The following is a 19,164-nucleotide window of genomic DNA, read 5'->3' on the forward strand; positions in this document are numbered from 1 at the left end:
AAGCCAATAGTAATGACAATGCAAGACTATACAAATACATAAAATCACAGAGAAAAAAAGAGATACCGGCAAATATTGGAAAAATGGAATGGGAAACACACTATAGAGAACTGTTTAAAAAGAAAGACGTGGCTGAAAATGTAGAAAATGAAGAACAAACAGAAAATAGGAATGGAGAACATTCAGAGCCTCCCTCATACAGCGAAGTATTGGCGACCATAAACAGATTAAAGACAAGGAAAGCAGCAGGACCAGACGACATTATAAATGAGTTCTTTAAGAAAGGGGGAGAGGAACTAGCCCACAGAATCCACAACCTAATAGAACGAATATGGGAAGAAGAACGCATGCCGAACGACTGGAATTATGGTCTGATAACACCAATCCCTAAAAAAGGCGACAAGACGAAATGCACTAACTACAGGGAAATCACGTTATTAAATACAATGTACAAAATATTAACTAATTTGATCAGACAAAGAATAGAAAAAAAAACTAGAACAAAAATAGGTGAATACCAACATGGATTCAGGGAAGGTAAGTCAACAATAGATGCAATACACATTGTAACGCAAATCGTCGAAAAAAGTTACGAGCACGGAATAGATCTACATATACTGTTTATTGACTACAAGCAAGCTTTTGACTGTGTAATAAGGGAGGAGCTAATTAAGGATATGAATCAATTAGGCATCCAAGAAAAACTAATAAGTCTCACGAAAATGACGATGAAGGAATCCAAGGCACGAATCTTAACAAGGGAAGGCCCGTCAGATGAAGTACACATGGAGGTAGGTGTCAGACAGGGAGACTCCCTGTCAACAACATTATTTAACATTGCCATAGAGGGGGCAGTAAGAGCAGCCTAAATTATGGGAATGATTATCGAATCTTCAGCCCAACTGATAGCGTATGCAGACGATATTGCACTGGTTACTAGAGATTTAAAAACCATGCAGAACATAATATTAATACTAGATAAAGAAGCAAAGAAGAGAGGGCTAGTAATAAACCCAAGCAAAACGAAATACCTCAAGTGTTCAAGAGAGAATACGAACATAGAGAAAGAAATTAAGCTTGGTGCATATACATTTGAAAGAGTACACCGTTTCAAATACCTGGGAGTGATGGTGAATGACAGAAATGATAGAACGGATGAAATAAATGAACGCATCCTACTGGGTAATAAAACCTACTGGAATTACCAAAAATTCCTGAAAGAAAAGTACATTAGTAAGAAAACCAAATTAAAAATTTACTAGACTGCAATCAGGCCAGTGATCACCTATGGTGCAGAGACGATATGCCTAACACAAAAAGATGAAATGAAGTTGGAAATCCTAGAGAGAAAGATATTTCGACGAATAATGGGACCGGTGGGAATAAGTGTAGGCGAATTTAGAAGATTAACCAATGAAGAAATTAAAGAAGTCATCGAGGGTGAAGACATAATCAAGTTCGTGAAGACGCAAAGGCTCAGGTGGCTGGGATACACAGAAAGAGCTAACCCAGACTCTACCCTAAAGCGAATAACTGGATGGAGACCAACAACAAAGAGACCAAAGGGGAGACCCAAAACAAGATGGAGAGATCAAGTCTTAGGAGACATAAAGAAGCTGAGAATCTACAATTGGAAGGAGCGCTGTAAGGACCGGAAAGAATGGAGGAAAATTGTAGACAGGGCCAAGTCACACACGCTGCTATAATAATAAAAAAAAACAACAGCGGACTGATTCTCCGCAATAAATAAATCAGAGAGCCCAAAAGGGCGGCAAACACTCCGCCAGGAGTGAATAAGCCATGATGATGGTGCAAGACGATTTATGAGAACTACTTTTGGTTTACCTTTCGGCAACTTCTTAGTTCGGTATATTACGTCATTTATTCTCTTTTTAATTTCATATGGACCTTCCCATTGTCTTTGCAGTTTAGGAGACAAGCCTCGACGACGTTGTGGATTATAAAGCCAAACAAGATCACCTACTTCATAGCTTTCATTCTTGCATCGAGAATCATATTGATCTTTCATTCTGTCACTGGCTAACTGAATGTGTTGTCGGGCAAGTTCATGAATGTTGTTCATTGTTCATTCTTCAGGCGGTCGACATAATCTTCGCTTGCAACATGTTCTTTGGAAGGTCTGCAGCCAAACTCTAGGTCTCAGGGCAAACGAACTTCACGACCTAACATCAGGCAGGTTGAAGTCTGGCCTGCAGTTTTATTCACGGCCGAGCGATAGGCCATTAGCACTCATGGCCGAGCGGTAGGCCATTAGGAATAAATGAATTTGCTGGTCCCAATCTCTTTGATGTTCTGATACAACTTTGGACAGGTGTTTACCCATCGTTTGGTTCATCCTCTCGACCATTCCATATGATTGAGGATGCAGGGGTGTCGTTCTAGTTTTATTCATGCCAATCAATTTACAAACGTTTTGGAAAAGGGTTGACTCGAAGTTTCGCCCTTGGTCGGAGTGGATCTCCAAAGGAACACCAAATCGGCTGAAGAATTCTTTAACAAGTACCTCTGCAACTGTAGCAGCTTCTTGATTTGGTATCGCGCAGGCCTCAGTCCATTTTGTAAAATAATCCATGGCTACCAGGATATATTTATTTCCATCATTCGTCTCTGGAAGTGGACCTGCCATGTCGATTGCTACTCTTTCCATAGGACTACCAACATTGTACTGTTTCATGGGTGCCCTCTTTTTACCAACTGGACCATTACTGGTTGCACACAATTCACATTTCCGGCACCATCTTTTTACATGATCTTTACCACCTGATGTCCACCTGATGCACCGTCATGTAACTGACGCAATACTTCTGACACTTTACTTTTAGGTATAATCAACTGAAGCTTAGATTCTGTACCATCATCGTTCTCAAAGGTTCTATAAAGAAGATCATCTTTTAGCACTAGGCAATTCCATTGGCTCCAGTAACACTTGACTTCAGGACTACATGCGATAATGTCTTGGCAAGAAGGCCTTTCACTTCGACGCATCCAATCCAATACTCGTTTTATACATGGACCATCTGCTTGAGTGTCTTGTAGCTCTTGTGGCTGCCATTGATTATTAATGACGGTGGTTCGTCTCACGGGGCAAAGTCTTTCTTCTAATTTAAGACAGTGATTACAATTTTCACTGCACGGCCATCTCGAAAGCCCATCAGCATTTAAATGAACTCTTCTAGCCCAGCGTGATCCGTGCGAAGAAGAAACTCTCTGCCATACAAGTATTTATGGAAATGCTTAAAAACGCAATAGTTTTTTTTTAGTTTCGACAAGACTTTGCTAAAGTAGGCGATGACTTTCTCCTGCCCATTTTGGATTTGTGAAAGAACAGCTCCTATTGCACTGTTGCTTGCATCGGTGTCCAACACACATTTCCTGCCTGTCTAGAGTAGCTTAAAATCGGTGCGCTGATCAGAGCCATTTGTAAGCGTTCGAAAGCTCTTTGACACTCTTCGCTCCATGTATATTCTTTACCTTCTTTTGTCAACTTTGTTAATGGCTTAGAGATATTGGAAAATCCTTTGACACAACGTCGGTAGTATGTACATAGGCCAAGAAAAACTTCTAATTTCGTGTTTATCTCTTGATACTGGCCAATCCTTAATTGCTGCAAGTTTTTCAGGATCAGCTGTTACACCATTACTTGTTACAATATGTCCCAAGTATTTCACTTCTCGTCGAAACAAGTGACATTTCTTCAGACTCAACTTTAAATTCGCTGCCCGCAATCGTTGTAAGACTTCTGTCAGATTATTGGCATGTTCATCGAAGGATCTTCCAACTACAATTACATCATCCAAATAAACCAGGCATGTTTTCCATGTTAGACCTCTTAAAACTGCCTAAACAACTCTTTCAAATGTGGACGGGGCATTACATAAACCAAAGGGCATAACTGTGAACTGCCAAAGCCCTGATCCTATCGAGAATGCGGTTTTTTCACAATCAGCTGGCTCCATATCTACTTGCCAATATCCACTTTTCAGATCGAGTGTGGAGAACCAACGAGAACCAGAAAGTTTATTAAAAGTATCGTCTATTCTGGGCAAAGGATAACTATCCTTTTTAGTTATCGCATTGAGCTGTCGCTAGTAAATACCAGAACGGGTTGAACCATCTTTCTTCTTTACTAGCACTACTGGTCATGTCCATGGACTGTTTAATGGTTCAATTACCCCTTGTTTGTTCATATCTTTGATGATGTCTTCGGCTTCATCTCTTTTCGCAAATGGAAGTCGTCTAGGTTGTTGTCTAATTGGCTGAGCGTCTCCGGTATTAATTTTATGCTTTACTATGCTTGTTTTACCATTATCCTTCTTATCATAAAATGGCAAAAACATCTTGAAATTCTATCAGCATAGACTTCACTTTGTTAGTTCGTTTATCATCAATATCTTGGCACGTTTTAATCATCGTCTAAAGTTCTTTTACTTAACTTTATAGCAGTTCCCTTTAAATTCATAACTCTTACAGGAACGACATATCGAATTCTCATCAAAGCTTTTGCCGTTAGGAACTCGGCATTATTTACATCTTCGACCATCCTTAAACTTCCCTCTCGGCAGTAACCATCGGGTCTGGTCATCAAAATTTTCTTACTATTATCGGGTATCGTTACGTCCAAGTAGTTATTAAGCTGATAACATCTTCTTTGTCTCCATGGAACAGCAACTCTTCACCACTGATCTCGAGAACTCCATCTTTGATATTCAATACAGCCCCAACTTTCCTTAGTAAATCCATCCCCAATATGAACTCGTCGGAGATCTCTGAAATTAATACTCTATGTTTCACTGTGGTCTGACCGATGAATACTGACATATTAGCCTCGCCATATGTATTAATTATCTCACCAGTTGCTGTTCTATGATTTACTGTTGCAGGCGATAATTTAAGATGGCTTCGTACTACTTCTGGCCGTGCCATAGTTCTTGTTGCACCTGTATCTACCAAAAACGATCTACATTTATTATTGATACGACCCTCGATGTACAAGCTATGAATTCCACCGGAGGACGTAATGTTCACAGTTACTATGGGGGCTGTATTTCTTGAGGTCGGCAGTTGCCCCTTGGTGTCGACCCGTTCTAGTTTTCCGACTTGTTGTATATATTTCTTGAAATTACGGCGAATGTGACCTACGTCACCACAATTCCAACATCTGGGCTCGCGTCTCTTTGGCATCGTGTTACGAACTACTTTTCGTACCATTTCTTCCAGACGTTCATTGTTTGGGTCGTCGCCTTCTTCCATGGTTCTTACTCGATGTCTCCATGAAGTTTGACTATGTGTTTCATGTTCCAAGGCAATAGCGAGCGCTTCATCTAGAACTTTCGGTCTTGCTAGTCGTAAAGCTTTCTGTAATGCACTTTCTTTTAACCCATTGACGAAGGTATCTACAGCAATTTCTTCCTGGTGTTGTCTTGTATCTCCGGATAAGCCAACCGCACTATACGAGCAACATCTGTTTCAAACTCTTGCAAATTCTCACTTGCTCGTTGAATTCTACTTCTTAGTTGCGCCTTGTAGACTTGTTGTAGAAGAGCATCTCCGTAATGTTTGTCTAGTCGAGTGAACAAAGTCTGGTAACATTTTTCTTGACCCTTAGGAATCGATCTTAGGATATTCGTAGCATCACCTCGTAAAGCAGCAGTCAAGGAAACAGCTTTTTCTTGTTCTGTCCAATGATTGGCTGTCGCAATAGCTTCAAATTGTCTAAGGTATATGGACCAAGAAGACTTTCCATCAAATGGTGGCAATTTGAATCGCATATGATGTGTCGTGTCGTCTCTAGGTGATTCGTCTTTCACTACCGGATCTAAGGCTACTGTATTAACTGCTGATAGCACTTTTGTATTAGTTATCATGCTGTTTGATTTTCTCTTCTACTTTATCGAATGTTTTAGAGACTTCTTCAAACTTCTCACTTTTCTAAATACATACTTCGTCGAATCTTCTAGACATATTTTCGAATTTTTCTCAACGTTCAGATGCGTACGAAAATTTTTGGCAGATACTCCAACGTACCAAATCACCTAGAGCTCGATAACATATAGAGTCTCACCAGAGCTCAATCCTTTTGATACCGTAGATATCTATGATAATGGAATTTGTCCCTTAGAGGAAGTGTGAGACGTATGGCTAAATCTGGGACAAGATATAAGTACAAGACAGATAAGGTAGATAAAAAGATGAAATATAAATAAGCAAACAAATTATTACGAGTAATTTTAATGTTTTGTCCTATCGAACAACCACCACGCTAATCCTCTTAGTAATTAAACAGGCTCACTAACTCATACCTATACAGCCATGCATCTCTACAATAAGCAGCTAACTTATCGCGTCCCTGTCTCGTCATAGTAATTACTTCCACTCTACTTAGTGCATTTCTACCCAACCATTTTAACCTAATCTGTCCGGAAATTTCTCCAAAAAATTTATCCCATCCTCTCTTTACCTCACGTTACATATTGAGCAGATCATTTTAATATAAAACTCTACATCTTAATTTAAACAGCCATTGAATGCCCCCAATTTTTTTTTATTTCTCATACATAATGTTTGTTTACTGCTTCTTCCAGTTGTTTGCCATGTGCACAAAAAATTCATTCGAGCTCCCTACTCTCACTTTGATACTGTACCTTTTCCTTCTTTTTGTCTATCATTTTTTCAATCGTACTTGGCTAACTTTCTCTTCATTCCCTTTCAGACCTAACTGAAATACCAAACTTTTCTCCTATTCCTACCTTGCCACACATCATTACTTTCAAAGGAAATTTTATCAAACTATCATTCGAAGATCCTAGAATTATTTCTGTATCTTTTGTATATAGGCTCACTTTAGCAATATCTATCTCCAAATCTATTATAAAGTTAGGACAATATTATGGACAAGAAACCATTTATTTATAAACATTCTTCTGATTTTTTTCACCTCATCGTACTTAAAAAGTCTCCATAATTGAGCCCCGTAAGTCAAAATGAATTTCTTAACAGAATTCTATCACTGGCGGCTCGTCCTACGACGCGAGTGTAGCTACGCTTCACCACCTTATATTTGACAAAACGCAAGATTTTCATTATAGTTTCATTTTGGTTGGAGCCTTTTAAGGGTATTTTATTTTAATTTCTACTCACCTCGATATAAAAGCTTTTATTAACGGTAATACATACCGACTCTCCGCCGTAGAGCCCATAATGCGAAAAGTCAAAGTCAAAAGCAAGAACAAACACGTGATGAGAATTCGATAGGCCGTCTTAGTACACAAACATCTATTGCAGCTTGGTTGCTATGGTAACGGCACGTCTCTATACTTTTGAAATGCGTTAACTTAAGCATAATTTCAAATCGCTTCAGTTCTTATTTTTTGTCTGCGAAAAATTATTTTCAGCTTATTTCCAATAAGTCCCGTCAGATAATATGAAAAGTTGTTTTAGCTGCTGTTAATAAAAGAATCCTGAAAAATTAGCTGGTTATCTATGAAATAATGAAATAATAAAGTCTCTTAGTAATTCTAATTGTACACGAATTTAATAGCAAAATTTTAAAAGAAACTTATCAAATAGTTTTAAAACTCATCTTATTTTAATTTTATCAACTGAAGTATTTCCAGAAGTACTAAAATACACAAAAGTATTACCTGTCTAGAAAACAGGTGATTTCTCAAAAACTGACAATTACAGACTCATAAGTATTGTTTCTACTTATGGGAAAGTGATGGAAAAGGTTATCAAACAACAATTTGATTCCTATTTTTAGTCAAATAATTACTTTAGCAACTTACAATATGGATTCAGAAATGCTCGTTCTACTACGTACGCGGTAGTTAATGTTGTGGGCGAGGTGATTGAGGGACTTAAACGCGGCAATCGCATAGCAATTTCTCTTTACGACTTGTCGAGGGATTTTGACTGCGTTTCACACGACATTTTGCTCCACAAATTAAAGTACCATGAAATCAGAGGTATTCTTATTAAGCTTCTAACTTTTTATCTATGTGGCAGACACCAGGTGGTAATGTCTAAAGGTCATCACCCCGATTTTCTATCCGTAAAATATGGAGTCCCACAAGGTTCGGTCTTAGAACCTCTTTTGTTTATTATTTATGTCAACGACTTGCCTACATTTATATCTCCGTACAAATCCATACAATTCGCAGAAGATACGACATACTTTATATCAGGAAAAAATAATGACGATTTAAAAATATCTCATGAGGAAGTTTCTACTAAATCTAGCACATGGCTGGTTGCAAACTAAAACTAAACTCTGATAAAAAAGTAATTTACAGAATGATCCAGATAACAAAGAGACTGTTAAACTATTGGGAATAACCATAGATAATCGACAAAGCTACCAAGTTCATTATTTCTTATTTGCCAACTAGCAAGGGTTGTCAACTTTAAAACATTAAAAATGACATATATTTCTTTATTACATTTTCACGTGAACTCTGGTTTAATCATATGGGGCAATTCAACAAATGCACTTCATTATCATGCATCAGGATTTTAGCAGGGGTTAGTTATCTAGAACACTGCCGACCTTTCTTTATTAAATTCAAAATTATGCTGCTACCTACTCTGTTGATATTTCAAGTTCTAACTGACATTCACAGAACACAGCAGTCTGATGTCCACGTTTACAATGCGCGAAACTGTCACTACCTACGAACAAATCGCTGTAGATTACGCATTTCAGATAAAAATTTCCTTAATTATAATTATTACAATATTTTATTAAAAAGTATTAAACAGCTAAACTGTAATAGTTTGGAAAAAGTTATAAAAAATATCTTCTGAAACATCGTTTTTACTGCTCAGAAGAATATATGACTCATTGCACAACATAGACTGAACTTGTTACCGTAACTTTGCGATAAATCTTTTTTTGTTTAATATGTGTTCTTGTTTGTAATATATTTAAGTTACCTTTTGTATTCCTTTTTGATACACTATGTATTTGTTTTTGACTTTCTGCAAACAATATTTGCATTTGTATGTAGTTAAATAAATAAACTCTAAACTCTAATTGTATGAATTTTGTCACAGCCGTTTTTCTGAAATGTTCAAGTCGTCAGATTTGTTGAATGACCTATAGTTATTATCAGATAATTTTATTTTCCTGTTGTTCTTATAATAGTTAAGCTATTTAATTAGAAATAATTTCAGTGGAAAAATTAGAGGAAAAAAATCCCAAAACCAAAAAGTCTCAAAAGTGTCAAAATGATACCGTGTCCGACTCGGCCTAATGAAGCGATACTCAAAGTTTGGAGAGAGTATTTATCCGAAGCTTTTTTGCCAACCTGCACTCTAACTAGAAGTAATGTATAGATTTAAGAGAGATATTTCCCACATTTTCCTCAAATGATATATTTGTTAGCTTTGCTTTTGCAAATCTAATAATTTTTTAAATTTCACTCACCAGAAATTGCTCAAAATACTGCATCCTCCACAAAAGAGTTGGTTGTCTTTCAAAGCTGTTTTTTACAGAGTATTGTGCAATACTATGCTTAAAACTACTTTCAGTCAACTGATAGATTGCAACAGGGGCAATTTTAGTTTTTCTGCTATTTTTCGAATACAACTCAACTTTATAATCTACATTCTCGAATGCGTAATCTTTGCAATGCCTTTTTGATTATTTTAGATACCACCGATCTACATATTACAAAAATTAAAATTCCACATAACCACAAGTCAATGGCAAGTTTATCTTAAGGACCAAAGACAAATGAAGACATTAAAAATAGATTTCTTCAAATTTCATATTTTTAACATACGCTGTTAGTAATTCTACGTTAAGGAAATACTGCAGATTTATGAAGCAGATCTCTAGCTGAATAAAGAAGTAAGAAGAAGAAAAAAAATTAACAAGAATAAGAAGAAGAAGATTGATGACTGCATTTGTTACATCTATAACGTTTGTTATATTGTTCTATTGTTCTATTGTTCTGTAGAACAATATAGATATATCTAGGACATGCAATTAAAAACGAAAAGGAAAATCAAACCCTAGAAATTAAAAGAAGGACACAATTGTCATGGGCTGCTTTGGATAAGTTGAGCTTCATTTTAAAAGACAGAAAAATCCCAATACACTTAAAACGAAAAACCTAAGATACTTGTATACTATCAGTTGCAACTTATGGATTGGAAACTATGGCAATAACAAGAAAAATGGCAGAACAATTAAGAGTAACTCAACGGGCCATGGAGAAGGCCATGTTAAATATAAGCCGCAGAGACAAAATTCCTAACACCGAAATACGTCGAAAAACTAAAGTAACCGACATTATGGAAAAAATAGCGACATTGGGATGGCAATGGGTAGCACATGTAGCAAGACAAGACATCAACAGATGGTCTTATAAAGTGACATTCTGGAGACCTCGAGAAACAAAAAGAAGCGTGGAAAGACCCAAAAAGAGATGGATAGACGATATAACAGCTGTAGCTGGAAAGAAGTGGATGTGAATTGCAAGAGATAGAAAAACGTGGAAGCAATTGGAGGAGGCCTACGTCCAACAATGGATAAATGAAGGCTGAAGAAGAATAACGTTTGTTTGGTTGAAAAATAGAGAAGTTAAATATTATATTAATCTGAGAATACGCCACAATTAATCCTAATCAAAATTTCGTATTTTTAGTTCCTTGAACCCTTGTCCAGAACGTGGTGAGACTTTACATATTATTATCTTGCTGTCTCCATTGTCTGCAATCATGTGCGATATAGACGACTTCATGTAGGGATTTTCTCATCAGAGCCTTCATTTAGTTTATTCATCGTGTTGTTCTAAGGCTTCGATCTTAATCTCATAGATTTTTTTGAGAGTCCATGTTTCAGCTGCGTATTCCTTGTTATTGTTCAGTAATTCCATATTTGAATTAATTTTGCTGTTGCGGTTCGGGCGTTCAAGTCCAAAAATAGGAGGTTGATTAACTGGCTATGGTGTTATATGAAATTCGCAGACAGCATAGGTTTGTTTTCGGACAACCTCAAGGACATATGTACAATGCTACATGAACTTTAGTTAATGTGTGCCAGTATAGGTCTTAAAATAAACATCTCCAAAACAAAATTTATGACAAACCTAGTACCTAGCGGAAATATCAATATTGGAGACAACGAAGTAGAGCTGGTGGAAAAATACACATACCTTGAACACGAAATAAAGATCACAAGAGACAACCAAACATGCGAACTACGAAGAAGAATAAACTTTGGTAGCATATGGAATACTCAAAGTTATCTTTAAAGGCGATATACCAATTTCTTTAAAACGTAAAACATTTGACCAATGTGTTTTGCCTGAGATGACCTATGGTGTCGAAACTTCGACATTGATAGCTATAACCTCTAAAACGCTGCAAATAGCTCCGAGAAAAATGAAAAGGTCGATGCTGAGTATATTGCTTCGTGACCGAGTTAGAAATGAAGACTTAAGACGAAGAACAGGAGATACCGACGTAATTTACCCAATTGCCACACTGAAATGGAACTGGGCCGGACACGTCGCCCGAATCAGTGATGAAAGGTGGACTAAGAGATTGCTTGAGTGGAGGCCGAGGTTGGACAAAAGAAGTAGATGAAGACCTCCTACTCGTTGGACTGACGATATCAATAAAATGTCAAGAAATTGGATGAAAAGTGCTTAAGATAGAGCATAATAGACAAAAATGAGGGATGCCTATGTTCAGCAGTGAACGTAAAAGGCTGGTTGGTGGTGATGGTTATAGACAATAGCCATATTCGTAGAGAATTTTGAACTTAACATTGCACAAAACTAGACAAACAACCCACAGTATGGTGGAGATATGTGGAAGATGTGTTTGGCCAGTTGGTCTCATGGACCAGAAGTATTTCATAAATTTCTTAAATATTTGTCAACAATAAACAAGAATCCATCAAATTCACCATGGAAAAAGACAACAATTACTTACTTCCTTTTCTGGATCCTTTTCTGGATGTGCGAATCACAAAAGAGGATACAGGATATGCAGCCAAAGTTAAAAAAAAAACAACTCACACCAACAGATATTTAAACTACCATTCAAATAACAATGTAAACATTAAAAAGAATGATAAAATCAGTATATGATTGAGCCCAAAACTCCTACACTAATGAAAAGGCGCTTTTAAGGAGAAAAAATCTACTAACAAAAAATGACTACCAATTAAAATTTATAAACAATGAATTCCAGAAGATAGAAAAAAGAAAACAAAACACCACAGGCAATCTAGAATTACTTACAAGAAGGGACTCAAGTATGACAACAATACCATACGTAAAGGGTTTATAAAAAAATAAAAGGATAGGAAACAAGTACAACATCAAATCAACCAATACCCTCAGATCTATCCTGTCCAAATCCAAACCTAACAACACACAAGAGAGATCAAAGAACTGCACCTATAAAATAAACTGTAAATGCAATAAATTCTATGTGGGAGAAACCATAAAACACATCAAAGGGTGAGGATCAAAGGGCATGAAATATACATCAAAAACAGGGACTTTGACAGATCACAGATAGGCAAACATGTCTGGGACAACATAGAGTATAATTAAAAGAAGCAAAAATAGTCATGAAGAAAACAGACATAAAAAAGAGAAAAATCAAAGAAGCAGACCTCATTCTACTCAATAAAGAAAAATGTGTACCATACCCATCAGCAGAATATAGCAGCCTTTGGTTTGCCAAAACTAAAAGAAAAATCGGAATAACAAAACCTTGTATACACATCATCATCTATTGTACATAATACATATGCAACACACAACGCACGTTCACACAACAGGAACACTCTACACATACAAACGTTTACAACACATATTATTAATACCAAACATTTAGAATTATCAGAATTTAAAATTTCCAGTACAATTTTCCGTTTCCATTTTTAGCCAAATATGTCTGTTGCCTATAACACCGTGGCCAAAAGTAAATCAACCTCCAATTTTGTGACATGACATGACTTTGTCAACAATCTTGGTGGTTATACACCACTTTTAAACAAAATTATTTAATATTTTTTTTTGTGAATGATTTCCGGAGTGGAAATCGAAACGTTAAACTTTTTAAAATCCACAAGGAAACAAAGTTCCTGTATTTGGCTGTATACCATATATTAAAAAATTTTGAATAAAATCCTTTATAAAAAATCCTTTTTTTTTTATATCCCTTTTTATAAAGGATTTTATTCAAAATTTGTTAAACTTGGTAAAATAATTTTTATTACAATCAATTGTGGCTTATTCACATATAAACATAGTATTTAAATTATTAGTAATATGTTTGCCTCTATTTCTGTGCAGTTTGGTTTACCTTATTACAATTTTTCATATTATCTCTTGTTATATATCAGTCCGTATAAGTCCTGTTCTAGGCCACTTTTTTTTTGTCTAGTGTAAAATTTATTTTCAATGTGGGGCATTTCTCTAAGGTATCGCTTAGTTACATTTTTCCCTGTACAGTGCACACCGTGGATACCATGGTGATATTTTTAAGTTATATTAGTATTTCATACTTAACAGTTTGTTAAGCAGTTAACTATCAAGAATATTGCCTTTACAAGAAATGAATAGTTACTGGTGCCTTTGCCTGGCGATAAACATTTATTTTAGACTATTTTAGACTATTACTGACTGATGAATTTTTAAAATAAGTTTGCAACCAATCTAACGAATATGCAATATCTACCTTGTTGCGGACAGGAATCTAGAATAAATAAATATGAACATTTAACGCCCAGAGAGTTACAAACATTTATAATACTAATGTTACATATGAGTCATATTCAAATGCCAAAACTAGAAAGTTGTTGGAAAAAGAGAAATCCGCTGTTTAAAATGGAAGTGACTTCCATGAGACTCATGAAGGAAATACTTACATGAGTCTAACTATATTCTTGTTGATTCTTCGATGCTTGAATTTTAGCAAAAATCCAGTGAACGACGAACTAACGCCTAGTGAGAAAATCATCAAAGGTAGACATATAAGAAATTTTTTAACAAAAAAATGTGACATTTACTATCCAGGTCATTGTAAGTTCAGTTTCCTAAGATTTTTGAGTCCTTTCGGCGTCAGATCGCGTATAGGAATTATAACTGTAGTCAGGTGCCAGTGACGCCTTTAGGCGTTAATTTTTTTCCACCCTAAGCCTAAATTTTATTTTTGAACTAACCTTTCCATCCTTTTAATCCAGAATTGTGTCAGATCTAAATGTGTGTTTGTGCACTACAGTTGATTGTCTTAATCACGGCAAATTTGACATGTTCTTTAAATCTATAAACTAAATGATGCAAATAGCTGAATACCTCTCATAAACTCAGAGATTGTTTATTATGTTTCTCGTTTATAAGATTTATTTATTCAAACATCGTTTTTAAAGATTACAGTCTTAATACAAAAGAGCCAAGCATAAAAGTAAGTGTGTACCCACATTTTAATCTTAGCAGAGTAATCTTAAAGAGTGTCGGTGTCTGCATAATAAAAACGTCTACATTGTATATAGCTACTAAATTACTGAATACTTTTCATTTATTTACACATGATTTTCGTGTTGTGTGCGTATGCACGTCGAATGGTTGTTTAACAAAAGAAACTAACTAAAAGGAATGCAATATATCTGTTCGAGAAACATTTAGCATGTCTGCTTTCAGACATTGAACTTGCCTATGACAAAGGGCTATTATATAAATTATACATATTGGTGTGTACACTAAGTCATATATATGTGTGCAGAGCCGGAACTAGGGCGTGGCGAGTAAAAACCAACTTCTTCACAGTCGTGGACTTTTGTTTTATTCAATAAAAATTACAATATTATTAAAAACCTTTGCTCTGTGAGTACGTGTTCCATATGAAATGCCATTTTAATATAGAATGTACTAATAAATCATACTCAAATCATGAAAAAATTCATTAGTACATTTTGAAGCAATTTAATTTGTCTACCACATTGGATGCCACTTGTAACAATATAAATTACTTATAGGAGTTGAAAGGGGGAACTAAGCACTTACTGGGCTGTAAGCAGAGAGCAAGATAGGGTAAGCAAATAAACTTTTGCTGAATAGAAAGAAAGGCTATTGTTTCCTAAAACATTTTTAAGGTTAAAAATCTTTTTAAAGGAAATAATTTTAAACTCCTGGTTGGTTTAAAGAGAAACATTATTCTTCAAAACTCGGCTGCTATAATTCGCCCAATTCTTGCTTAAAACCATATGGACTTCTTAAAACGTTGGAAACGAGGTTTTTAAAACTCTCCTCATGGACTACTGCATCCAACAGAACGGTGATTACCTAACTCACTGAACAAAGACGGCCAAATAGCATTTTAAGTTTAAATTTACCTCTTAACTCATGAAATTAAGCAAAAAAATTGCTGAATTTGAAACCTATATGAGAGATCTTATCTGTCCCGAACCCAAACTGCTACTTCACTATACATTACTGAATTACCGATGACAAATAATGAATAACAATAACGAACTTTTAGAAAATCCGGACTAAACCAACTACTATCGTGGTTCATCGAAGAGTGATCTCATTCTTCCAACTCAGTATAAACAAATTATAAACGGAAGGATTCCTGTTAATTTTATGTGCAAAATATCCTAAACTGGAATTAAGATCAAACGAATGCAATTTGTGTTATTATAAACAAACTAAAAATGTTTATATTATCAATCTCGGAGATGCAAAAAGATTCATACTATTTTTCGGTGCTTTAATATATAGGAGATAAAAAACGAAATGCTATAATTTGGAGAAATCATTTAAGAACACCAGAATGGATTAAAGAAAACACGTTAGTTTGTTTTGTTACTTGGTAATACAAAAAATTAAACTAAAATTTTCCTTTAAAGGCAGTAAATAATATTAAAATGTCGCAAGCCTCCAAACAATGTTATCAATTTAGTTATTGAACACAAAACGTTACTATCAACTAAAAAGCAACCTCAAAAATAATGCAAACAAAGAGATTTTTTTAGAATATGAACACAAATACTTCGAAAAGTTTATATTTAGGCATTTGTTACTTGTGCCAGTATCAAAATCCGACACCGGTAATTTAATATTTTTCAGTTAGTCGATGTTAAATTGAGAAGATATTTAGTGCTTCCCTTACATCTATATTTCTCTGTCTATCAAATCTTTCAATGTCGCTTTATAAAAATTTTATTTCTCTAACTTCAATTAATATGCTTGGATCTTTTTAAATTATTACCCAGCTTATTTAATCGTCTTTTGTTTTTTTTTAATATTTTGTGAATTTTTTTGAAAATATATTTAAACTTGTAAATTTGGCGATCCATGTTATTAGCTAGGAATTTAGTAACTGAAATGACTCACTTGTTCTAGTGATTATTATTATTTTTGTTCTTATGGATTCTGAAAAAAATTTCGTTTTTTGGCAATATATTTGTAATTAAATTTTTAAACTTTAAGTATAGTTTGTGTGGCTTACTTTCAGGATTTGGACTATCAACTGATCATACGAAAAAAGCATAGTTTTTATTATATATATATATATATATATATATATATATATATATATATATATATATATATATATATATATATATATATATATCTATATATATATATATATATATATATATATATATATCATCGTCATCATCATCATCATCATAATTATTTTCAGCGTATTCTATCGATTATGGTGCATAGTCGCTTTTTATTTCTGCCCACGATTGTCCAATATTAGCTTTTCTCTGCCATGTTTTACCGGCTTGTTTCCTTATACTCGTATCATACTCTTATCTTAAATTTATCCTCTTCTTTAACGTTGCTTGGATACCACAGTGTAATTCTAGTGGACCATCTATTGTCAGTTGATTTAATTCTTTGGATATCATTAGTGACCTCGGTTTTCTGTCTAATTCATTCTATTGTTTTTCGATCTCTCTTTGGTATACCTAGCATGTATCGTTCCATTGACCGTTGAGTAAATTTAAGTTTCACTATTATCTCTTTCTTAGTATCCAAGTTTTGCAACCGTATGTCATGATTGGTGGTATACAGTGATCGAATGCTTTTTTCTTCAGGTGAAGTGGAATTCTATATAGTGAAGTGAAGTGGATTTAAATATAAACGCCTAAGATCGAACTGCAAGTTCGTAACGTGTTAATCAAACTCACATTTTTACATACATTTAAAATTAGAAGAATACATTGATAAAAGGTTGCCAGTCAAAAAGAGACCGCAAATATTTTTAATTCAATTAATAGTTCTTAATTTTTGACAACAAATTGTTATTCGTTCATTTTTTTTTAAATAAAATACTCTGCTCTTGCCTGAGAAAAAATGGTCAAAAATTATTGTTGCGGGCTGTTAAAAACGCGATTATTAAAGGTAAAATAATATACAGCTAGCGCGCAACGCTACTGATTTGAAGTGTCAGTTGTGTGACTTTCTAAAGCATGCGTCGATAGATAACTAATTATATGCATAATATTCAACATCATAATATATTACAACAACAACAGTTTAACTATTTTGCGTTTTTGTACATAAGTTTTGTATGCAAAACTGTTGTAATTCTAATATAACAGTTACAACAGTTTTACACGGAACAAAGGCGAGAAAAAGTAACATATTTGTTATTTTAATATCTATATCTGTGATGTTTAATTTTAATATACAGCGTGTCTACGTAATCCATTAACGGTCAAGACACTAAACAAAGGTTTACGAGGCCAATCTATTCATGTAACTTTTATGTCATTTGTGTGACATTATATTTTTCATAAAATGTATGCGATGTCATTTGACCATTTATTTATTAGATTGGATTAGAAACACATAAATTAAGACTAATTATTTACAGCTAAAAAGTATTTTTTTCTTATGAAAGGCAAAACAGTTATCTTAAAACGTGTGTATTAACAATACTGACAGGTTAAAAATATCTATTCTCAGAAAACTTGTTCTATAAAAATTAAATCTCAAATTGTATTAAATCTTCATGTAACCTTTCGGGCGATTGTCTTATCATATTGTCCCCCCGTAATTCCCAACTTTTACTAAGGTACTGAATTTCAATCCTTTTGTTAATCACTGTACTCAACGTAGCCTGATTTGCATATTTTTATTTCTATAATCTTTTTGTTTTGAATTTAAATAAAAATATTGACACTTTTACTAGCAGAAAATCTGTCACTTCTTACAATATCCACCGTGCTAAAGTGTTGTAACTTTAAAATTCTAATACTAAATGTGTAGTGATTAACAATTTTCTCCGTGCCAAAGTGTTGCAACTTTGAAATTCCTAATTTTTTTAGCAATATTATTATTTTATTTAAATTTCTATTTTTGGTTAATGCAATATAGTCTGAAAAGCATGCAAAATTATAATTAAATGTTAATTTTTCTTAAAAATTGTGTCTTATTTCACTGATACTAGCACGAAAATAAACAAAATCATCTTTATCTCGAAACTTACTTATTCTGACTTACTGCAGTCTTGCACTGAGGGTGCAATATTATCACTTGTCAAACTAGTGTTCTTACACTGTAGCTCTATTTTACTTAATCTTTGATACCTCGTGTTTTAACAGCTAACAACCCTAATTTTCGACCATTTTTTCCCAGGAAACCTTATATAATCATATTTAGAAAAAACAATAGCTTTAATTCAATATAAATAAAAAACATGCATATTATACGTCATGAGCAGCATATATTTTTTTAAATAAATCAACGAAATAATTTATTTGTCAAAAAGTAATTACTATTAATTGAATTAATAATATAGGTAGCTACTTTTTGAATGGCAACCTATTATCAATGTTTTCTCCTAATTTTAAATGTATGTAAAAATGTGATTTTGATGAACTACGTTATAAATGTACTAACCCTGTAGTGGGATCTTGTATTATAACTACATTTTTACCAAAAGATACCAGTTTAATCCTTCTGTTAATTTCTGAAAATAAGGAGCCAGATTTATATATTAGTTGTCCCAGGTATACATACTCGTCTACTGTCTTAAGTGCAGTGTAATTTATTATTACATCTTGCATATCCACTAGCTTTGTGTACATGGTTTTTGTTTTTATCAAGTTCATTTTTAGGCTAACTTTATTGCTAGCTGCATTTAGCTCGCTTATCA

The sequence above is a fragment of the Diabrotica undecimpunctata genome, chromosome 5, assembly GCF_040954645.1.
Source record: "Diabrotica undecimpunctata isolate CICGRU chromosome 5, icDiaUnde3, whole genome shotgun sequence".
Taxonomy (NCBI): domain Eukaryota; kingdom Metazoa; phylum Arthropoda; class Insecta; order Coleoptera; family Chrysomelidae; genus Diabrotica; species Diabrotica undecimpunctata.